This window comes from Rhinichthys klamathensis, unplaced genomic scaffold, assembly GCF_029890125.1.
Source record: "Rhinichthys klamathensis goyatoka isolate OS25496 unplaced genomic scaffold, OSU_Roscu_1.1 h1tg000254l_1, whole genome shotgun sequence".
NCBI classification, from domain to species: domain Eukaryota; kingdom Metazoa; phylum Chordata; class Actinopteri; order Cypriniformes; family Leuciscidae; genus Rhinichthys; species Rhinichthys klamathensis.
The window spans coordinates 4,022,573-4,047,239 of NW_026606776.1; the positions used below are offsets into that span (position 1 = coordinate 4,022,573).

Below are 24,667 nucleotides of genomic sequence, written 5' to 3' on the forward strand. Positions count from 1 at the left end.
TCTTGCAAAAAAAAAATGCAAGTGTTTACAGAACTTTCATTTATCATATTTTCAAAACTTTGCATTTTAAAATAAACTTCTACATGTCTGTTCAGTAGTCGCTATGTAACAGAAGACACAAATTTAAAATTGTGGTGCTTCTAATTAAGTGATAAAAACAGTTGCAAATGTTGTACAAAATAGGCCATACTCATCTTTGCACCAATAAAATGTGCAACACTTTATGTTTTTACTACCAAATTATATGTATCTAATTAATTTAAATTACAGTGGAATGTTTTCCTCGACATCTCGCGATTTCGGGGCACATGAGTTCCCGAACATAATGCTTGATGGTATATGTTTTAGAGTTTAGTGTGTATTGCACTGCACTTTGGCATTTTTAAGACATGGGACAGTCTTGCGCACTTACTTCCTGTCACGTGCACGCGCTCTCAAGTGGCCAAGACCGCAAGTGTGGGTATATAGACAAGGCAGAAACCACATGTGTTTAGTACGCGCCTTTCTGTGCATGCTGAAACCTCAGTGCCTGTTGCCACCAAGTCTTGCTGCAGATCTTTTGCAATCACTCGAGGGTTTTTCTGAACCTGCGTTCTCAGTGATCTGGTTGCAGCCATTGATAGCTTCCTTTCTCTTCCCCGTCAAGTGTACCACCGTTCTTTTAACTTTTAACTTGCGAACTATGCCTCCAACGGTGTCTCTAGGAACATTTAGTTCCTTCACTATTCCTACTCCTTCACACTTTTTGTATCCTGTTCCTTGTTTGGGAAGGGCGATGATATCTTCTCTTAACCTTTTGGACCATTCTTTTGACTTAGCCATATGTCTAACATGCAGTCGAATGTGACACTCAACAAACCTAGCCAGTTCAGGTATTTAATGTGTTCTAGCTCAAGCACACCTGGTGCAACTAATGAAGCCCTTGATTAGTTGCATCAGGTGTGCTTGCTTGAGACAAAAAACCTGTTTTGCAGATTTGTGCTCTTGTGAGGGATTCTATTCAGGGGGTTGAATAATTTTTAAAATCATTAAAAGTTGCATTTTTTTAGTTGAATTTGGGGAAACCACTTGAAACATTTGTTGTGTTGAATTATTTCAATTACTTTTGTTTGATTTATTTATTGCAAACAGCTGAAAGTCTGTAAAGTTTACCAATAAACCTAATCTGCAATGGGGATTGAAGAACTGTTTATATATGTATATATATATATATATTTCATCTTGATCTTTTTAAAATCATTTATGTACGCAAAAATATTTTTTTAAGTTAATTTAAGTATTATATCTATTTAAAATTAATTACATATAGTTTTTGTTACACTGCATGTATAAAAGTATACATATTTACTGCACTATATGTATATATAAGTACATTTCTAATAGAAAACACAACTTAAGATCTTACAGAGTGAATCCAGGGTGTAAATTGACTCCTTGAATAAAAAAACATCAAGACTTTAAAAATGTTGTGATTATTTTAATTACTATTTATATATTCTATTCAGAATTTTGTCTATATGTGTAATTGTGTATTTCCTCTTGGGGTTTTGTCTTTTTCCCCCTCTTTTCTGTTAGTTGTTAGTCATAGTGTTATATAATGTAGTTCATTGAATAATGAAAATAGTTATGTTGTAAAACTTAAAAATGCAGGTGGAATACAAAGCCAGTAATGTGAAATAAATTCTAATAAATGCTGGTACTTTGTCAAGTGTCATTCAGAGTAAATAAAAGTAAAAAAATAAATCCAATAAATAAAACACGAAAATTAACAAAGTGGCATTTGTAAAAGATTTATTGATGTTTTTATAGCTTCATCTTCGGCTATTTGTTTGCCTGTCCAGTAGAGGGCGGTATCGTGCATCTGATACAGTAATGACTGCACTGCTTCACTTGTGTTTACTCACAGCCACATGGCATTTATCCTGTCACTGTGGTAATTAAAAATATAGCAAAGTGTGATAATAAGAGAATAATGAACAATGCAAACAAATATGTTGCTTTACAAGTTACAAAGTCTTAAAATACAGCTATATTCATATATTTTACTAACCGAGGCAAACAATTTGTCATAATGCACGCAAGCTTAGAAAAAAATCAATTTCTTAGCATAGGAAGACTGATAGCTGATACGAAATGCGTTTTCAATTGCATTCATTTTTTGATTGAACAGTTAAATGAATTAAACAGCAGGCCTTAGACTTTATTTCTTGAGAATATTAAATTAATTCTTTATAATTGGGTCATTGATCATGGCCAGAGATAAGTTACTTAAGAACTACTTTATTTAATAACTGGTTTACTTTACAAAACTCCGCCACTGTCTGGCTTAAATCTGTTTTTAAAAGAGTAGGATGAGAGGAAACATCTTTGAAATCCTTCAAGCAAATGTTATAAAAGATCACTGCCACATTGCATTGATGTGCACATATGGAAGAGCATTTTATTAGGAGACAGACTTTAACCCTGACTAGCAGAAGAAGAGCTCTCTTTCACTCTTAATCCTTACATGGTGACAAAGGCCCTTTAATGAAGAGGTCAGCATCAGAACAAAGAAGGAACACAAGCACCACCCCCACCAGTGTTTGCCTTGTCCGTCTGCTGTCATGTTCGGCCTCCCACCAGTGGATGACTGGATTAAGGAAGGGTTCTGAGGTTTATGTTTGCAAAAGAGGAAGGAAGTGCTGAACATGAGTGCTCAGCACTGAAATCTCGTATCTCATTGCAAGAACAAGGACACAAGGTTGAGTTTTGAGACTTTAAATCAGAGTACAAAGTTGAAAGGGGCTGATTCAGCGAGCGTCATGCTTCTGTATTAGGAAACACAGTCTCCAGTCACCAAATAAAACGTTCACAGCTGAGTTTCTTTTTTTTTTTTTTTTACAGATAAGAAAAAAAACAACAGCGCAGAGATCGAGGGCAGAAGTCAGCAGCTTCAGACACTGGCTGAAAGAATGTCTGGCCTCCTTCTCCACAGATGTGTAATCACAAAGGAATGCCTGCAGATCGCTCGGCTTTTCCACCGTTCGCTCGTTCTCTAGTCGCTTTCCCACGCCTTCCCCTGGTCTCCAGCCTCCTGCTTTTTTCCTGGCCGAGGTTCACAGCAAATGAACGCACCTCAGAGGGTCATGCTTTCACAAAGGACACAATGCCACTTCAGTCAGCAAAGCAGCACACAGACCCCAAAATAGAATTGGTGGTGAGAATAAGTTTGTCTGCCCTCCCATTCATGTGACTGTCGTTACTCACATCTCACATGCACTTCCCCAACATCTGACAAGAGAATTGCTCTCTTCTGAGCATCTGTCTGGTGAATTTTTCATCTGAAATGTCAGTCTGTGAAATTAGCACAAGCTTTCAGCCACTTTTGTTTGCTCTACGTGATTGCGATTGTGGTAATCAAGAAGTGTTGCAATCCAAAACGACCAAAAACACATGGTGTAGTTTACTTTCGTTTTGAAGATCACGGACGCTAATCCCGTACAAGAGCATAATGTGGTGTATTCGAGATAATTTTGTCTTGATTAATGTAATATTGCTGTGTAAACATTGCTCCTTCTCCTTCCCCCTCCCTCTCTCTCTCTCTTTCTCGGCCTGGGAAAGTATAGAGAGCTGACGGGAAAAACTACCTGTTAGCTGTTTATTATTTTCCAGTCCTCCAGGTGTACAGTGACGGCTGTGATTACCCGAGCTCCACCCAAAACCACCCTGCTGAGTGGAGATGGACGGCTCATGGGGGATAAAAACACACTCGAACACACACTCTCGCATGCTGCTGTGGTGTTGAGACATGGCTATTATCACGGTGTTGCTGATGGCCTAGTTTTGATCATTCAAAAAGGAGGTTCCTCCGAATGCCTGACCCCGCTCAGCGCCTAGAGCACAGGCAGCACTGAGCCGAAATGACTAATTAAAGCAGACGTTGTTTTTGCATAAATCAAGGTTTGATGCGGACTGACAGTTAGCGTGAAAATTTAAATAGATTTCCTGAGAAGGGAAAGGGGGAACAAATGCGAGCGTTCAGTTGGCATTATGCAATTTAACGTTAGCAAGACAGGAAAGGGGAGGTCCGCAGAAAGGTGTTTTGAAATGAGAAGTTGCTCGTGAGTAAGACTAAGGAATGCTTATAGCTTTGTCTCTTTCTTCCTTCGTTTTGGATCTTCAGATGTCTGTCTTTGAAAGCGCACGACAAAAGCCAAGCTATATAGCTGGGCTTTACCTGATTGTACTGCTCTTTTGGACATTCAGAATTGATTCAATAACATCCCTGTTTTCAATGCCCTTGGCACCGATGCTAGTGGCCGTAAATAGCTTCCATATGACATTCGTAACAGCGCATATATATGCGCGATAAAGCGGCACGCTAGCATCGTTCCATTGTTCCAGTTGAGCAGGATGTAATTGAGAACAGCACGTCAAGGCCAGGGAGAATCATTTATGCACACTCCTTTAATTTCAGAATAATTCTTACAACTGTTGTTTAAGGCCTCATTTTTTTAAAGGGAATTTATGTTAAATATTTCCATTAGCGCCTCGCACTGTAGGCAGTATGATCATTTAAATAGTCACCCAAAAGGGTTATTAAATAATATTATCTTTACAAATGGAAGCAGGCTCAGCCGCTGAAAGCTAATCTCGGGAAATTGATCAGCCGCAGAGGCTGGCCTCTGTTTTTCCTTCCTTCCATCCATGAAAATGTACCTCTGTCTTTTTTTTCTCCAAAGGATGGATGTTGCAGGGTTGCTTGACAGATCCTATTTTACTGATCTCGGTGAACGCTCAATCTATTTCCCTCCCCCCTTTATTAATCCTCCTAATGTTTTCTCTCCTCCTCCGGCGGCTGATGCACTCTTTGATATATCATTGCTGAAGGAAGCGAGGGAAAATGTCAATTACGACTGTTAAATGTGAACATTTAACTACTGTACGGATGTTAGAACCACTGCTGTATTTCTATATAGAGGGCTGGTGTGTAGAGAACGAAAAGCTGATCATTTTTATCAGTTTATTGGCCAGGTTAAGATGAACTCTGCTGCCACTTAAGGGAGTTACTCTCAAATAAAATTTTAAACTATGATGTATTTTGTCTCTTAAATGGAGGAATTAAAACCTTCGCTGTGCTGTTCTCCTGCGAGATCTGCAGCCAGACTCAGACCCGTTAGGAATGACTGCATCGTTATGAGAAGATACTCCATTTTAAAGCCATGACTAGATTCGTTTTTTTTTTTTCCTCCTCACATTAATGACCCCTTCCTGGAAATCAGTGTGTGTGCGGGAGAGAGAGATGGAGAGAGTAAGCGAGCGAGCAAGAGAACAAGGGCTGATGTCAGTGGTCTGTCACACCTCATGCGGTTATCCCCCGTGGGTCTGCCACTCCATCACTTCCTATCTGTTTACCTCATCGCCGCCATATTAACAAGACTTTCTCCACATAGAGATGATGCACCTACAGTAAACAGAAGAAAAAAAAAAAAATAGGTAAGCATCTGTTCTCGTGCCTTTGCAGAAACATTACATCCATAGGTCAAAGGTCAGCTTATGTGCAGCCATTATGATAATGATCGCTATACACACTGAAGCGTCATGACCAGGGCGCAAATGTAATTTATTGCCGTTTGAGAAAGTATTTTCGGATGACCTTGAAACTGTATTTTGCTTGTTTTTTTTTTCTTATACCACGCAGGCTATTGTGTTGCAGCTGTCAACTGCACCTGTCCCAAAAGTGATTTTCTTATCACATTTATTGTTTTGGTGGATTAACGCAGGGAATATTCCACGTTTTGCCACATGTAAACCCCACATAAATTTTCCACCAAAGTAAAGACACTCTGATTAAGCGAGTTTTCTTTACAGTTTGTATTTGTTTGATTTGAATCACTTAACAGACTATTATCCGATCAGTAAAATAAAACTATGTAATGTTACAGTTCCTGATAAATTTGCCAGCTAACAGTCGAGTAATTCCGTTTTATTTGGGTTTAATTTTATATCCTGGTAATGAATGATGTAACAATCCGTAACCTGCTGAGCTGCATTGTAATATGAATAATGTTAATTTAAAGCCAAAATGACCGCTTTTATATCTTTTAAATATAATTAAACATTTCCCCAGAGATAAAACAGCTATATATATACGCTTAATCATTGATTAGGTAGAGAAGATAGCCTCTGCCCCAGTCAAATATAAAAATGGTTTTCCTTGCTGACTCACATACAGGTGTGTGTCAGTGTATAGCACACCATACAACCTGTATTTTAACTCTACTATGAACCATAATCAAGCGACTCACTCTCTCATTTGCAGTCAGATATATTAAGAATTTATAGCTGTATAAATTATGTAAACATTTAAAGGTCATCTTTTATTTATGGATACAAACAGCAGCACTGACAGAGGAACAAACAGCTTGAACACATTTCTGGTCGCATTGGTGTTCAACTCTAATTGTAAGTCCGACGCGGTTTCCGACGCTACATCAGTTGCTCCAAAGTCAGTCGGGAGAAAAATGCTCTTTGCTCTTTTAAAACAGGCTAATAAGGCAAACCGAGGAAACTATTGTCTCTTTTGCACTGATTAGCTCTTTGCCTAGTGATTTTATGCAAGACTAAGTGAGAGGATCGCAATTCAATTATTCCAGCGAGCAAAACCTTAAGGCCAGCAAATTGCGTAAAAACACTATTTGAGTCTCTTGGAGAGAAATTTGTGTCATTGGAAATTAAACGCTTTTGTGGCGCTGGAAGGTTAGTGTTGTTAATGGTATTAGGGAATGTGGTGTTCTGAGATGATTAAAATCTGTGTTGGAGAGAGAAAGAGAGAGGGGTGAGAAAGAAAAGAGGGAGAAAGAAAAAAAAATCAATAGCTGCAAGCACAGCTCCCACTCTAGATGGACATCTCCTCTGTCTTTATGCACCCTAATAGAAAAATAACAATTAAATCCAAATCGCCACATTAATTTGGTTTCCATCAGTCTCGAGGGAGATCATCTTTACCAGTTATTAGTCGCTAGGATATTATATCTTCTAATCAAGCCTCTTAAGAAACAAAACCCAGCCCAATGGAAGAGACAGGCTGTGTTCCCTCCACTTACCCCCTCCCCCAGCAGGCTTGCATTGCACTCATTGTACTTGTGCTTATTATGTTTCAAATGACCGAGGTACGGCTGACATTCTGGCTGCATGCAGAGAGGCCCAGCCTCCGTTAATGACGCAGCTCATAGTCCTAAGAGCCTCAGCTCCTCACCCACCCACCCACGTCCCAACCCCCAACACACACACACACACACAGGGTCTAATGAAGAACCACCAACACAATTACAAACCCCGGTGTGTCTCTGCTGGAAGAGGGGAGGAGGTTATACACATAGTCACTCAAGAGGGAGGAATATTGCCATCATGTGTGCACACACACATATACACACAATTATGGCTTTCTTATTGTGGTCGCGGTGGTCTGATGATCGCAGATAAACACACATGTTCAGATGCACGTTTTGCACACGACCGTCTCATCTTGTCCTCCCACTCTTCGGAGCACTGATCCCTGGAGGTCTGCCTGCCTCTCCGTGTCCCTCCATAAGCATCTCTTTTCACCCACCTTCATCTCTACAGGTGAGGAGGGGGGTCAGAGAGGATCAATGAACTCATGCATAAATCGGTAAGCGAATGTGTCCCCTCTATACTCGCTAAAGCTTTCAAAAACCCCACTGACTGGCTCTCCTTTGAACAATTTCAAGTATAGTTTCATTACATGCACATTAAAATGACAGCAGCAGCGGTACTTAGCGATAAAGTCACAAACGGTCTCCAATTATAATCGGAATTAGCACACCAGTTGTAGTTACATGACTAGTAATTTCTAAATACAGAGTAAGCTTAAATTATTCAAATGTACCCGACTGTTTGCAACACTCACCAGAGTGTGGAGATGTTATGTGTGTAAACATGTTTGTTATCTACTGTTTTTTTTTATTAACATGTTTATCACCTATTACTAGATACTAAAAAGAGAAACCACAAATGGTTAAAATAATTACATAAATAAAATATTTAAATAAATAAATATACATTAAACTTAATATGATTACACATATATGTTTTGATATAAATCTTCTCATTGAGAAAAGCAGCTTTACAGCTAAAAAGAGATTTCTGTAAACGTCTCATTCTAAGTAAACCCTCAACGCACGCAAGTCAGGCATAATCTGAAGCGTGAAGCTAAACTCCCAAAAGAGTTGCCCCTCTCTCCCCTCCTCCTCCTCCTCCTTCTCTAGTCCCTCTCCCACTAAGGAGTGGCAGCGTGTCCCTCCTTGCCCCCCCCTGTTGTTGTTTTCTTGCTCAATGAAATAATCTCCCACCCCCTTCATCCCTCACCCCATGCCACCCCCTGTCCCAGTCTAGGTCAGAGGGCCCCCCTCAGCCTGTTGCTGATTGTGAGTGCAGCGGCAGGGAGAAAAAGCACACAATTAGGCACAGATGGCTGTCTGCCTCGTGGTGCCCAGCTCGGCTCCCGCTGCAAAGGGCCATTCTGCCGCCTCTCGCTTTGCCCGCAAGTGTAATTCAAATGAGAGATCAATGAGCGTCATCCTAAAAGTAACAGTTCCAATTATTCTGCCTTTTATTTTCTGTTCCTCCTGAGCGTCACGGGGGCAGATCCTCTTTTTTTTCCTCTCCTTTCAACGCGAGAGGACATCAGCTCATACGATGCTACTATCTTTTGGATTACGGAAATTCTGTTGTCAAATCGGAACGTTATCACCTTGTCTCACTCCCCTGATGATTTGAGGGGAAATAGGGTCAGATTAGCTGGGTTAATCCATAATCCCTGAATTTAGCTATTGAGGTAACTGGAGACAAATGCAATCAAGTTTGATCATGCGTCGCTGTCTTGCGGTTTATCTGACAGCTTTTGAATGACAAGTAACCAATCTTAGAATTAAATTTCCATTTCACTGGACACCATATTATCAGATTTCCACTTCTATTGTACTTATAATGTCTTCAAATTCATTTGAAAGCACAATCTCATTAACATGTGCTGCTTTGAACTTTTACACACTATGTGCCAATTTTGATAAATTATGATATAACTTGATTACAAATGACATCCCCCCCCCCCAGGCAAATTCAAAACAATGCTCAGCCATTATGTAAATATAGTCAATTAACAATACCAATAATCACTATGAACAGATAACACTTCTGAAATCGTAAAAAAAAAAAAAAAAAAAATGAAGATGACAACCTAAAGCATTAAAAAAACAGCCTTACAGCGTTTTCGGATCTATGTCATTGACAGATGTTTTAAAAATAGTAACAATGCTGAAAATACAGGGACGCAACGTGCATATTTCGGACACTTACATACTTTTGCCTATTCGCAGCGAATAAAAGTTTTATCGTTTAATTATTGTCCGCTGACGTCACTTTGATTCCTTGAAGTGAGGCAGAATAAACCTTGAAAGGACTCTCCTTCAATCTGCTGTTCGTAACTAACACACACACACAAACACACGCAGTCACTCACTCACTCACACCGAGACTCAATTACTGCCCAATTCCCTTCTTCATCATCTCCTGCTACACTGGCCTCTTCCAAAAGCAAATCGAAAAAGGAAAACAAAGAGCAACGTTACCTGAAGTGATACTTCGAACCCGATCGACACGGAATTACACGAAGTGTCAAAAGTAAGGGTAAGTTTTGAATTTATTGAGAGCTGGATCAGTTATTTCATTGGAGAATCAATGTTGTGTCGCTGGCTGGCTTGATCTCTTAGCGAGGGTTGCTAACTCGATAGTTTCTTTAGGTTGGCTACGCGCGTCCCTTCAGCGTAAAAAGCGCAAAACTTGTCGAAACCGTTTCAACGGCGTTGTCGAGAAGAGCCGATCGAGAGAAATATTCCGATACGACTGCGAATATAGCAAAACTTTACGAGTGGACACAATGTTGCGCGCGGGGGTTGTGACTTCATAATAGGAATCTGCCTTTGTGCCCCCTCGCGTGCGCTTTAACTGTTACGTTTTTTAAATGTAAACTGTTTGTAAACACTCCTGAATGTATCCAAACATGTTTCAAAGGAGCAAACGCTTCCCCGTCGTTCATTTGGGTACGTAAAAATGCTATATTTGATTTTAGAGGGCTTATTTCGAAAGGGCGATGCGGGAGAGTCACTTGGAGGAGCTGAAGCTACCTTTGGTCTGTTTAATGTCCGTCTCTCAGATGATGGCAAAAGCTAACAGCTCTTCATTTAAACAACACTATAAAGCATTTACTTTACTATTCCTTTTGATATAAATCGTTAAAACAGATAGTTGTGTGTTTTCGACGAGAAAATCGCCTGCTTAGTCGGAGTGGGTCGCTGGTGTTGAGTTGGAGCTTCGCGTTGCTCTTATCTTTGTTGCTTCCTTAAAGAGCAGCAGCTGCCGCCTGGCCGAGTTGTTGAAATTTATCCCTTTGTGTATATTACAATATCCTCCATTTTTCTGCCCTCTAAACAACAAGCCTCACGCCATCTTGGTTAATTTTAACTGGCGGATCTGTGTAATCTTAGGACTCGACCTGCACGTCGTTACAGGCAGAAAGTTTAGAAATGTCTTATGTGGTAGCGGTGACGTCATGTGAAGTTTAAGTAAAATGTGATGTTTTGCACAGAAGGCGTCGAATTTGTTACGTCGCTTGACATTGCTGTAAAACTCTGTTTTTAGTGTAGTTTTGGTGTTGGAATGAGTGACTCTGGGTGAATAAAAGCAAACATTTGATGTGGTCTTGAGAATTATACGCGATGTTTAATGATTCGGTGTTTACAGGTGGAATGAATGACATCAGCATGTAATGATGTCATTTAGTGAGATGAACTGTTTATTGTCTTTGTTTCAAATTGAGATGTTTTACAATGAACCTCACAGTTTAGAAATTTCAGAATTTCCATTAGGGGATTTTGTTACAAGAATGGGCTATGTTGTAGGGCTAAATGATGAATCAGTAAACTCAGGTTTCACATTCATTTTAGAGATTTTTCCCCGAATGACCTGAATCGTATTTTGATCCTTTCTGAATTAGGAAATCGGACATATTTGAGTTTGTCACATGAATAGCTCACGAGGCTTATAATTATGATCTCACTGTACAATAATTTCCTAATTTAGAAGACTTATGTTCTAGTGAGCTTATGCATATGTAGCTAGCTACTTTTGTATACAGCCTATAGGCTATGTTTTATTTGTGCACATATAGCCTCCACACATACAGAGTTTTACTTTACAGTTTGACCTCCTAATGTGTAAGAAGTAATGATAGTTTACCTCAATAAATTAGTTGTGGTTTGTGAATGAACAGTCCACTTCAGCTTCAAAAAGCAAGTGTTACATATTTAAAAGTTTCTGTTATGCATGTCATGAACTTTTTACAATTAGCGGTCAGCGATGCAAAACCCTCAGGCTCGCCATAAGCTGGTTAAATGGCTGGACTGTCTGTTTTGTATCAGTAGGGCTCTGTCTCATCTAGCCCAGTGCCCTAGTCATTATGCATGGAGCAGGCTGTTGTTTTTACAGAATGCCTCAAATGGAGAAGTCAGTGTTTCCACCTCCCATCTCTTTGTCTGAGTATGTGCTGCTGCTAAAGCCATGAGAGCAGGGGAGCAGATGTTTAGCCAAACATCCTGACGTGATGCTTTTCTCTTGTGGGAATGCCGCCTCTTCCTCCCTGTTCCCGATGCATCGCCTTGACAGCTGCTTGATTTCATGGAACCGCTAAGAAGCCATTAGCGGTATCAGTGAATTGAAACGGAACAGTCTCACCCACTCTCTTCTTCCATTAGAAATGACTATTGTTGGAAGCTTTTTTTCCCCCTTTCGTTGCGAGTGTGTTTGTGCTTATTCAAAGCACATAGAAGATCTCTTTTATACTTGTGCTGTTTTTCTTACCACGAATTAGGGAGAGCAAATCTGTCAGGGCCTATTTGTACTGTTGGGGTTTGAAGGGATCTCACACTGTGCTCTCTCAAGCACACCCAGACCCCTAGATGTCTGTGGCTGCGAAAAGGAAAAAAATGAACTTTGCTCTGGGTTAGAGTGTCAGCCACACGTTTCTACCCAGGATGTTTGTTGTTTTCCCGACAGGATATGGGTTAGGCCTGTGAGAAGATGTTCATATCTAGGAATTAGTTTAATTTGCGATCTTTAGACGGATCTTGTTTAAGCTCTGTTTGCATGTCTTTGTTGTTCGCTCAACAACAAATGTTTGTAGTGTAATGAGCTGATAATGAAAAATGTGGGCTGTAGGAAATGGGTCTCGGGTGCAGAGTCTGTCGAATCCAGTACAAGTTTTGCGCAGACAATCCCAAATGCACATGGGTTTGAGTTTATAATCACACTTCCTCCGAAACCGGGCACTGATCAGTGCGGTTCATTTAAAGATGATTTGAATTTATTGGATATTCCACTCATGCTGATACATATGAATGACTGGAGAGCAGTTAACGCGCACAGCCCTGGCGCGTCTCATAGTCGAAATGGCTCTACGGGGTTTCATTCTACATCTTATTGGATTAGATGATATTATAGTCAACTGCAGTGTATAACATTGTGCTTTTCACTTTAACAACTTACTTTATAACCTTTCAGAGAATTATTCAAGCCTGGGTTCTGTTTGGTAAATGAAAGTTTTTTAAAACTTTTTTTTCTTTCTGTACTTACAATGTAGAACACAATTAATTAATTTCAGATTAATTATTTAAAACTTTTGCTATGATTTAAATAACTCTCTCTCTCTCTCTCTCTCTCTCTCTCTCTCTCTCTCTCTCTCTCTCTCTCTCTCTCTCTCTCTCTCTCTCTCTCTCTCTCTCTCTCTATATATATATATATATATATATATATATATATATATATATATATATATATACACATTTAAATAAAGTTTAGTCTGTGATGGACTAAAAATAGATTCTCGCATTGGCCCCAAAATCAGGGCAAGGTGGACCAGTCAAAATAAGAAGGAAGAGGAACAAAAAGCAGAAGTAAAAACATCCCCCAGCGTCAATCTGGATACAGACAAATTATTTGCAGCATCTTCAGTGGAAGCCATTGATTTTGTTTTTTAATCCCGCATCAATCATTGCCGTGTTAATGGTGAAATTGATTTGAATGAACTTTGGAAAGCTCAGACTCGATCTTCAGTTGATTTAACCGTCCCATAAAAGTCCAAGGCAGCAAGAAGTTCTCACCTGATCATAACACCTGTCATTTAAAGAGCTCAAACTCAAGCACAAGCTTGATTATACAAGCTGTGGTGTGCCGTGTGTGTGGCCAGTAACTGCCAAATGAATCAGCCCTGAATACACTCGATGCCGGAAGGTCAGCGTTGAATTTGTTTTCAGAGCAGGTTGCGTCCTTGCACTCATAACGACTTGGCAAATCACCTTGTAAATACTGACAGATATTCTTCCCCATGCTGCTTGGTGAGACAACAGTTGGCATGACGCTAAACGGTATCATGGATAAGTGCATCTCTATCTTGCTTTCCTTGGCTAATGATTTATTTTGTCGTTAGCAAACAGCTTTGATTGTAGAATTTCCTCTCAACAGTTGGCTCTTAGATAATAGCGGGTTATGGGGGTTGCAGTTTAGCGTGAACATTAGCGTTTGGGAGACAACTGTTTGTGTCAGCAGAAGCGCACGTCGGTCACAGCAGACTCGATAATTGTGTCGCAAACATGATCTTCTTTACCTTTAGCCTGCCAGTCCGTGGTAACGAGCCGGAGATTCGCATTTCTGCGGACAGTTAAATGAATGAGCTTTTCTACCAGCAGCTAAAGCGGGTCACACCAAACTGAGTCTGTTTTCAGATAAACACAGAGAGGACACAGGGGCCGAATTTCAGAGGCAGGCAATTAGCTGCTTTTTGGTTCAGCGTCCCTCGGGCCTCTGTTTATCATTCAATGTGAGAATATCCCTGATGAAACTCAAGGTTATTTTTGTTGGGCTGTCTGAGCGCTTGTTTTTCACAGACAAGGTGAAAGGGTTGATTTTTTCCCTCAAGAAAGGCTTCGTATTGAGACTTGAGAAAGAAAAATCTCCTTTGCTGTAACTTCATAGTAAGGAATTAAGCTTCGGGAAGTGTACGCTCAGAATACGTGTGTATCTCTCCACCAGCGTCTCCATATTCTGCTGTTAATCATCGAAGCCGATCTCATGCTCGACACCTGAAGGTCGTCATTCTGAAACCTTTCTGTACGCCTGTTGTTCTGCTTTTCATCTACCCCCCCCCTCTCTTTCTTTCTATCTCTTTCAGCTCCTCAATGAGGGTTTGAGTGCATTAGTGATTCCGAGCAGAGGAGTATTCTGGAGAGATGAGGGCTGTTTTTTCCACCCCGCGCTGCTTGTGTCTCCGGTGTTGTTTGCCCTCCAGGAGACTGTCATGTCGCCTGTGCCGTGGGTTGCCACTGCGACGCTCCAGTCCCCCTGCTGAGATAATGGAGCCCGTGTTTGAAATGCCAGTAGTTTGGCCTATTTGTTCTAGTGCTTATCGCTATATTTGCATCCAGAGTAGAAATAGCCAAGATTTCAGGAATGGCAGGAATGATGCTCCTCTTGTGGGAGAGGGCAAAAGGGAGGCTTGGTGGGATTTGGCGAGAGCTGTGGGATGGGAGAGAATCTACTGCACTGTGACAGCTGACTGCAGGACATGCAGTATTTGACCCTCACACACATACACACTCAAAGACATTCAGAGATTGTGCTCAAGCAGCCCCCTCTTATTTATTGATCTCGCTGCATTTAAAATCTGGTCACTGCCACCACAAAGCCTTTTCATTTTAGCTGCGCTGGCAAAGAGCACCTCGGCACAGCAAGAATTTCTAAATTTTTAATTTGCGCAGAAAGGCCCACGAAATGACAGGGATGAGATGGAGACAGAGAGACAGAAAAAGGTTTGAAAATAGAATCGTTTCAGCTGACAGCGTAATGTACTTTGGAAACCGAAGCCCTTTTTGTTTTGTGTTAAGTTGCTTGCTCTCACATTTTATGTAAGCTTTTTTTGATCTCTTACAACATTTCTTTGCAGAATTATGGTTAATAGAGCAGTTTAGTGGGTGACACCAGCTATTTAACCCTGAATTGACACAAAAAAGTAAAGGTATTTTCTTTAGTAAAATAATATAGCCTGGGTTAAACTAGGTCTTGAACAGTAAACAAACCTCTGTTGGATTAGCTGTGAGGTTTTATAAAAAGATCTCCAGATTGAGAGAGCTGGATTAAGGGTTCTAATCTGCGTTCGCTTGAAGGTGCATCGTGGTGTGTTCCTGGAGTCTACAGACGTGGGATTAGGCGCTTCAGCAGGCCTCATGCTCACCGACCCGCAACAAATGTGTGTGCGTGTGTGTTTTGAGGGGGGGCGTCTGTCTCAGTCATTAGAAATTAGGCTGAGGCTGCTTTGTTTAAGGTTGGGACGGACGGCAATTCTTTGTTTAAACAATGTAATCATGTAAAGAGATAAGGTTAAGGACTGCAGGTTGTTTAGGTAGCGAAAGACTGTTTGTGTCATCAGATTGTTCGGTGAAACAGACTGCGGTGTGGTTATTTCACATGGCACGAAAAATGAGAGGAAAAACACTGCATTGGCTCTCTCTTTCTCTCAGTTTCTATCTCTCTTATCTCTGTTAGATGGGTAGAAAGCTGTGAAACCCGTCTGTAATATGAGCAGTCTGTAAACTTGGCAATAGCACTAGGAGAAGCCTGATCCGGAGGCCATGAAGAGCCTCTTGTTGAGTCCTTCAAGTGTTGGTGTGTATTTTTGCGTGGAAGTATATCTGTACATGTGTGTTCTGTTGGCAGAGGATCATATGGACACATTCTAGGGCGAAGGATTAAATGAATGGTAGAGTGAGCAGTGCATCCTTATTTGACCACGCTCTGTGTGTGAGCACCTTCGTAACCAAAAGCCTTGTTTTGTGCTCTTAGGGTTTTATCTGAGTGTGTCTTAGTGTGTGTGTGTAGGCTACACGCATACGGGTGACTGCATCAGTGTGTGTGTGTGTGTGTAGAGATGGAAATATCCTTTGCTCCTGCAGGCTAGAATAAATCCTGTGTGAGAGCTCCCTGGTGTAATCCAAACACTGCCAGCTAATTTAAGCGTGCAGCAGGAGCAACAGCATCTTTCATGAAAACAATGCATTTAGTCTAGAGCTCATCTCCACTTCCTTCAGTCATCTTATTCAGCCATCACCTTGACTTCAAATTTAAAGCCCAACACAACTGCTCATAACACCACTAAACCCCAACAGACCAGCTCAACACGCCACTGAACATCCGAATAACATATCTCAACAAACCACCACACAACTTAACACTACAGCTCAACACACTACCTTAACCCAACATTACAGGTCCAACACATCACTTCAAAATGCCACTTGACTAAACATCAGTGCACCACCATAACCCAACCCTACACGCAGGCCTACAAACCACCAAAACTTTAGCTCAACAACACTACAACACTACAGCTGAACATGCTACCAGATGATGCAAAATAGACCACTCAATACACAAAACACCACACAAACTTAATACTACAGCTCAACACACAACCATTGCCCAACATTACTGCCCAACCTGCCACCAGATGATCCAACACAACACCTCAATATGGCACTGAACATAGCATTAGCAACACAAAGTTCAACACACCACCATAACCCAACACTGCACACCCAATAGACCACTGCATGACCCAGCACTTTAGCCCAACCCACCAACAGGTGACTCAACACAAGACCAACATGACACTTGACTGAACATCCAAACACTTCAACAATAGTGCTCAAACCCCCACCATCGTGTAACACAACAGCTCAACACCATACCTGACGACCCACCGCAACAGCTCAACACACTGTTTGAGTGAACACCCTAAAACCCTGCTCAAAAAACCACCACAAGCCAACACTACACAATTAGCAAAGCACCATGACCCAGCACAACAACTTAAGCCACTACAACAACACTGTAGTGTTGGCTTAACATGCCGCCACACGACCCAACACAATAGCTGAACACGCTACTTGACTGAACATCCCAACACCACCATAACCAACACTACACGCCCAACAGACCTCTACATGCTCAACTTGCCATTTGTCTAAACATCCAAACACCATAACTCAATACTATAGGGCTGCACAATATTGGAAAAAACTGACATTGTGATATTTTGTTTTTCTGTGATATTGCGATTGCGATATGACTTTCACCAGATGACTTGAATGGCTCTATTTGGAACAAATTAACCTTTTTAGATTTTGTAGGGGAGTGCATCTGCATAGAAAATAATAAACAAATTACAAGCATAGTTAAATTTCAATAGAACAAATACAAATGAAGCAAACCGTGCTTTATGTTTTTCAGGTAACAATAATAGGGTAAAAATGAAATATAATGATCTTTGTTAATGCTACAAATTTTCTCTTTGTCTTTTGTTGTTTGATTAACATTATTGACATAGAAGACAGCAGGTATATTAGGCTGCTGTCACTTTAAGACCTAATGCACCGATCCAATATAATAATACGCTTCCATTTTAATTCTCAGTTGTTTACGTTCACTTAAGAGTAAGACATAAGCAATTTTTTAAGGAGTTTTTTTAAGGATACTCACCAAGACAGGCATTTTGACATGTATTTGTCTACTTAAGCACAAAAAGATGTAAAAGTGATCTGAATTCAGCGTTTGCGTGCTGTCTGCGCGGCTCTATGTGCGCGCACAGAAAACAAGTTGCCAAGTTCCGAATTTAGTTATTTTTTGCTTCTTGTGCTTGAATGCTTTAAACTCGCTTAAATTATTAAACTGACAAGACTTAAAAACATGTGTAGGCTAAATGATAAACATTCACTCTATGATAGTTAAACTTTGCATTCTAATCCATGACAAAAACCATAAGAATATATTTTATGTTCCACAGAAGAAAGAACGTCACTGAGCTTAGATTTACCAGAACAGTGTAGTGGGCTTCTACACTGTATTGCCTTTCACCTTTCTCGGCACACTGCTTAAGACCAAGTTGCATCATGCTACTGTTTATAATATATTGTAATATTTGTTAGAAACATATTTTATATTAGTTAAAAAAGGCAGGGATTTTTGTCATTGCTACTTCTTCACTGGATTGATTTCAGGTTGCTGGCTAGAGCTTTCATGTTGGGTGTGTTGAGCTTAGCGATGATAGATGACTATCTGGTTAGTTTGTGTGTGTCAGTGTGTTTCTTCATATGTGTGCGTGTGTTTGAGAGGAAGGCGTGACAGCTGCATAGGCAGCGGGATTGACCTTCACGCAGAGAAATCTCAAGGCCTGTTTGATTACATGGTATTCTGCTGCTTTGCGTTCTTTGGCGCTTAACTTAATTCTCGGACAGCGTTTAATCTGTGATCGGCTACTTTTGACTGCCAGTGTTATTGTTCAGGACCCTCAATTAGGGTACATGTTGTTCAAATAATATGGTCACGTATGGCTGTTATCTTTGTTTTTTGAATTGGTGGTATTAGCTATGTCAGTATTAGTATACTATGCTTGATACAAAGTGGCCTTAAAGAGTTTATTACAATGATATTTAGACACTATTAAGATTACAGAGTCTCACTGTCTCTTTGTGGTTTATCAAAATGTAACAGGTTATATTTAGTATTAGGCCTATACTGTTTAGTGTTCTATACTGTACTTATTATTTTCAAGATATTTATTTAAAAAAAAAATAAGAGAGATAATAAAAATGCATTTCCCAGATAGATTCCACTAGACAAAATAATAACTGAATTTACACAAATGTTTGCTTTAGTTCGTAATGCCATATGTTGCCTCCACAAGAATCAATGACTGTATGTAATAAGGGTGTAATGGTTGGTTCATATGTAACGGTTTAAGGGTCACGTTTTAAAGTAACAACAGGTAACTTTTCAACCTTCATAATATATTTCCAAGTCTCTTGTGATGGTACATCGACTTACAATAGGTTGAATGACACGTCTGCCATAGCCTGACGGGGTCTGTAGCGTTTTTAATCGTACTTTTAAACTTCGGGTTTCGGGTAGTAACCGGCGAACAAAGAGAACTACAAAATTCGACTGCTTTACGGCATATACGTCACTTCCACCACCACCCCCACTTCCTTAAAATCGGACTTGCGAGCCAAATGTTATAGTCATGGCCGAAGCAGCACAGAAAAACAAGAAAGCAAAGGTTTTATCGGAGCAAAGCAAAAAGAGAAAAAGAGAAAGTGATCGCGTTAAAGGCAGAACGAGGATCAACATTGCAGAGCTGCCAACTCACGCATTGGCCGTGAGACACCCGCATTTGATTGGTTTCACACGCTCACACGTACGCCACACCCCCGGTTTCTCACGCTAAATTGTCAACCCGGTCGGTCAAATCCCTGAAAGATGAGTTTATCTATAGATCTACCTGTTGAGCCACTCGTGATCGACAAGTTATACCGCAAATTAGTTCAAATCTCCCGGAATCTAGAGCGAGCGCGCACGCGAGACAGAGACTGTGCTCCAACGCGCGCGGACGGCAGAGAGAGAAAGCGAGCGAGAGACCTTGCGTGTGCAGGGAGCATCGAACCCTCCATCGAAAAAAGAATGCCTCTCTCTAACCTCTCTAATTCGCTAGAGTAGTAGCGAATTATCAATCTGGTAGCTAGTAAACGATATTCTAGTTTTTGATGGTTAGCTATCGCTAGTATTCTCGTTCTGATTTGAACTTTGCAATCGATGAAATGCAAATAGCAAATGTTTGACCTAAAAAGTGTAGTCTACTCAACATGTACAAAGAAAGGAGGAAGATTATTAATAAAATCATATTTTAGGATACCTAACATGTCTGTGATATTTGTTTATTTGTCTTGCCTCAAGCTATAATGCAAATCGATTTGTAAAATTTGCAGATTCATTTATGGTAGCTTGATATCATAATATTGACGATATATGGTTATTATCAACCACTCAAACATTGCATTGAAGTATCATATAGATCCAGTAAAACGGTAACCAATAGACTAGGCTACTATAATGACGCTGGCTTGTAAACGTGAGCATCGCGATCATTTGTCGTTAGAAAAAAAATAAAACCCATGAAATTATATTCATATGACATGCTGAAATATATGCCACTGTACCTGGGATGAAGACATTTCACACGCGACGCAAGCAGAACACCTGCATGTGACCTCCTCCTACAGTGTTCAGGGCTATCCTGGTTGTCAACAATTGCACGTGCATGTAGGATGACAGAGTTTACGACAGTAGTAGAGGACAATACTGTTTCCCAACTGTAGGGGGAGCCCGAGAGCAAAAAACGACCTGTTGTTACTTTAAGGGTTTCACTAGGGTTCAGTATGTGCTATGTTTAGGGAAAAAAGGTCTACTGTCAAATAAAAAGAAAATAAGAACAAATAATCAAACTACGAGCAAAGATACACAAAAGCTTTTTCAGGTATCAGTAGTTTTCAGGTACAACAATTTAAAGCAATCAAATGTAAAACAATATTGCAAAAATCTTCACTGTATAAAGATTAATCATTATTAAAGTTACAAAAGCTATTCAGTTAAGAGCATTGAGGGATTTCCTTGTCTTCTGTTGTTTAATTAACATCAAAAACACAGACAGCAGGAATATTAGAACTTTAAGACTTAATGCACGGATCCAGTACACTGATACTGTACACATGCGTTGTCTTTCTCGACTGTTTACAAAAGCTTAAGACATAACCTACTATGTTTGCTAGGATACTCACCAAGACAATATTGAGTTCTCTTTCAAGCGCAAGACTTGAAAGAGAACTCAATATTTGCACGCTGTCTGAGATGTGGCTTTCCGTGTGCGTACTTCAGATGAGTGCGCGCACAAATTTTCTCACAGCACGCGCGCGAGTTCTCATTTGCATCTTCTTGCTCTTGAATGTTTAAATTGACAAGGCTTAAATGAGTTTATTTTAACACAGATAGCAACTTGTGCTGTTGAGGTCTCACCTGCGCTCGCGCGCTATCAAAACCGGGGTGATGACGGAGTAAATGACTGCATAGAGCATACGGCACTTGCATTGAACAAGGTTTAGGGGAAGCCAGAATGCCTATCGATCGACAGTAACATACGTTAGCCTAACTCTGTCTGTCTGTTTTAGGCATTTTTTTTTACCGAGAACCATTACACCCCTAGTATGTAACCTTATAGTTGTAGCCTAAGGGTCACAGTCAGTTAAGATTCTGAACTGTAAAAACTCCTGTAGTCTGGCTTGCTTTAGTCTTCTAGGTTCTATAAGTTAAAAAAGTTCTAGCCTATATGTTATTTGTTTTCTCAGCATGCTTTGCATATTTGAGTTCTCTTCCATATTGGCTATGCTGTGATCCTGCTTTGCCAATTGCCACTCAGGTGGACAATTGAGTGCCTGACTATATTTGGGATACAACTATCACAAAAGATGACCAGATGAAAAGAACAGTAATAATTTCTGTAAATTCAGTATTAAAATATTTTATGATTGTATCTATCTATCTCCTCTTTTTATAGGGGATTTAATTTTTTTTTAAAACACCTTTAGTATTTAAGTAAACTTAAGAGTATGTATACTTATGTAAACTTAAAGGAGAACTCCGGTGCAAAATGAACCTTTGGTCTAATAAAACATTGGTACCTAGTCAACCGTTCTCTGAGATTTGTTTTCATGATAATCGAATGTAAAGAGTTTTATCTCTAAAAACTGTTTAGCGTATAACGCTAGTAATGGGGGCATATAATAAGTAAAAAGAAATCGCTAGTTTATACCACTAACAAGACTCAAAATAGCCCCACACGAACACAGTAACATAATGAGGGTCCCTACATGCAAAACGAAGCATTGAGAACTTTGTAAGTGTACAGACCGTTTAATAAGAAGATAAAGATAAAGACAGTCCACTTCGTGTATACAGACAGGAGCCATCTTTGGAAAACAGTCTCGACTAATCAAACCACGAACGCCATTCATACAGTTCAGAAGTTCACTGAACTTCATACAGTTCAGCTCACTTAGCACGTCGTTCATGGTTTGATTAGTCGAGACTGTTTTCCAAAGATGGCTCCTGTCTGTATACACTAAGTGGAGTGTTTTTATCTTTATCTTCTTATTAAACGGTCTGTACACTTACAAAGTTCTCAATGCTTCGTTTTGCATGTAGGGACCCCCATTATGTTACTGTGTTCGTGTGGGGCTATTTTGAGCCTTGTTAGTGGTATAAACTAGCGATTTCCTTTTACTTATTATATGCCCCCATTACTAGCGTTATACGCTAAACAGTTTTTAGAGATAAAACTCTTTACATTCGATTATCATGAAATTATCATGACTTTGTCATATCGTCATAAAGATCATTAAATGTGTGTGCATGAGGCATCTCAACTAACGAGAAACATTTCGAAACACGACATGCACCGTTGTGAGATTCCTTTGACTGACTAGTGAATAAACCTTTTAAGTGAATGCTCTCAAAAGCTCTTGTAAGGCTTTGCATTTTGCACACATTTTACAGCATTTCACTTGTAGGCTAACCTAAAGTAAATCCTCTGATCATTTTCCCATTAGTTTGTTTGTTTTCGTATCTGGGAGTGCCTAAAACATGTTTTCTGTTCCTGCCGTGTCTCGCGATGCAGAGCTTCAGAAACTTTCCCACATGTTGTACCTTTGTTTAAAAAGCGCTCCATTCCGTGTGGAGACACATGAGTGTTTTTTCTCTCTCTTTTGCTCACTCTTGTTCTTCCTTTTGCTTCCATCTGGTCTTCATTTCCACCAGACTTCAAAGGTGAAGGAAAGCGAGGATAGGAAATGGGTTGAATATTAATTTAGCCTTATTGTCACGAGTTGCTGTGTTCTGCACAGATGAACTTTTACCACAAATGTAAAGCGAAATTACCACAGTGTTTAGCAATCCGTTCAAAGACGATTGCTGTGTCCTTGTGTGTTTGAGAGCGAGCGAGCGACTCTAGCCTATATGTGTGTGTGTGTGTAGCACGGTTCTTCCATTAGCGTGTGAGTGATGACCTCCAGTGTGGGCAGTTTAAGTTATAGCCCACCCCCTCCTCTCTCTCAGATGGAGCTAATTGTCTGGTGGCCATTTTTGAGGAAGTGTTTCCAGGTATGAGGATTTTTTTTCACCCTCTGGATGGCCATGTCTTTTTTGGTCTGTATTCATCTTTTTTTCTCTTCCATTCTTTACCCGATACTGTCTCCTGGAGAATCCTCATTCCTAATGATGAAAGAATAAGATTATCAACAAGGGAGAAAGCGATCTGGTCCAAGGCTGTTTTTTCCCAGTCACAGAACTTACACACAGATTCCATTTTGTCAGCTTTCAGCTGGGCATAATACAGCAATAAAAGACTCTGCCCTGCAGCCACACTGAATCATACAGAGCAAAGAGAGGGAGAGAGCAAGAAAGAGATGAGAAAGCGAGAGAAAAGGAAAGAGAAGTCTCTTTGTGCTGTGTGTGCTCATATTGTATGAAAAAAGATGAATCACTTCTATTTAGGGATCAGTTTCCTGAAACTGGACGGGTGAGACGATTCCACGGGAGATAGATTGTTGGGACTTGCCTGTGTTTCTCTGAAGGGTTGGAGCTAAACGTCTGCAGTCGTGGCAAGGTGCTCCCTAAAGGACCGGCTCCTCCGTCAGGAAGTATCAACCTGGAGAAGAAAGAAAAAAAAGAAAAGAAAAGAAAAAAAAACCCTCGCTCCCGTCTTTTCTCCTCGCACACCATCCTCACAGCTGCGCACAGTTTGCAGTCTATCCGAAGGGGGTGCGTTATCATTTCATCTAAATTCCTCCCCCTAGGCAAGTCAATAAAAAAAAATGTAGCGTCAAGACGTTTTTGATTAGCTGGTCCTCAGGATGGATGAAGATGTTTGGGGAGAGCTCAGCACTCGTAGAGTGCGCCACTACACACACATTCCGGCCTTTGTTTGCTGTAGCGCCATGTTCTTGTTATAATGATCAGGCTGTACGTATCATCTAGAAAATGATCAACCCCACCAGTGTTCTCGCCATTATCTCAGTCTTCGTCTCTCTGAGCTGTCATTATGACTGAACTCCCCCCCCCCCCCCCCCCCCCCCGTGACATTAGCTCTAACGGCGCACGTGTCCTTGGTCACTGCGGCGATGGAGCGCCTCCACCGTGGACGGATGAGTCAGATTTTGATTGACGCGTGGATGCTGTCAGTCACAGCCTGGTTCAGTGTGTAGCAAACAGTGGTAAACTCTTCCAGACTTCTAACTCTGCCCAGATGGAAATGTTTTAAAGAACTAAAAAGAGGAACTAACTGCCCGGCCACAGATTACTCTGAGTGTGTCTGCTGTTCGTTTGTGGTAGTAATTTGTTTTAGCTTTTTTTTCCTCCTTGTGCATGTGGCGTTTGTTTCTGAGCAGCGTGTGTATGTGCAACTTGTTATCTGTGCAGATCGAGGAGATCGGAAACCGAATCTGATTTGTGTGTCTGTTTCACCTTTGTGTCTCGGTGCTGTGATGTTCCTGATAATTCTTAAGCGCACACACACAAACAGAGAGAAATGCACACAAATGCTGTGAGAAAACTGGAGCAGGCTGGTTTTCTGTACGAGACAGTGTGTGTGCTTGGAAAATTGTCCCACACACCCTGGGTT

General features: G+C 40.5%; 1 protein-coding gene and 1 long non-coding RNA gene across 18 annotated transcripts in view; one reads left to right on the forward strand and one right to left on the reverse strand.

The window, feature by feature from the left end:
* Positions 1 to 1,774: 1,774 nt before the first annotated feature.
* Positions 1,775 to 9,873, reverse strand: LOC130101251 (uncharacterized). Its single transcript, XR_008808963.1, has 3 exons — positions 9,630 to 9,873; positions 5,341 to 5,443; positions 1,775 to 3,084 (listed from the first exon to the last, which is right to left on the reverse strand). It is a non-coding gene; the product is annotated as an uncharacterized LOC130101251 (long non-coding RNA).
* baz2ba (bromodomain adjacent to zinc finger domain, 2Ba) overlaps positions 9,480 to 24,667 on the forward strand; it is a 93,103-nt gene continuing 77,915 nt past the window's right edge. For 12 of the 17 annotated variants that reach the window (XM_056266882.1, XM_056266893.1, XM_056266889.1 and 9 more), the window contains exon 1: positions 9,480 to 9,687. The gene's annotated coding sequence lies outside the window, so the exon portion shown is untranslated. Of the gene's footprint in view, positions 9,688 to 9,978; positions 10,101 to 24,667 lie in introns of those variants that run through there. The other 5 variants (XM_056266894.1, XM_056266895.1, XM_056266886.1 and 2 more) reach the window with 3 other exon arrangements.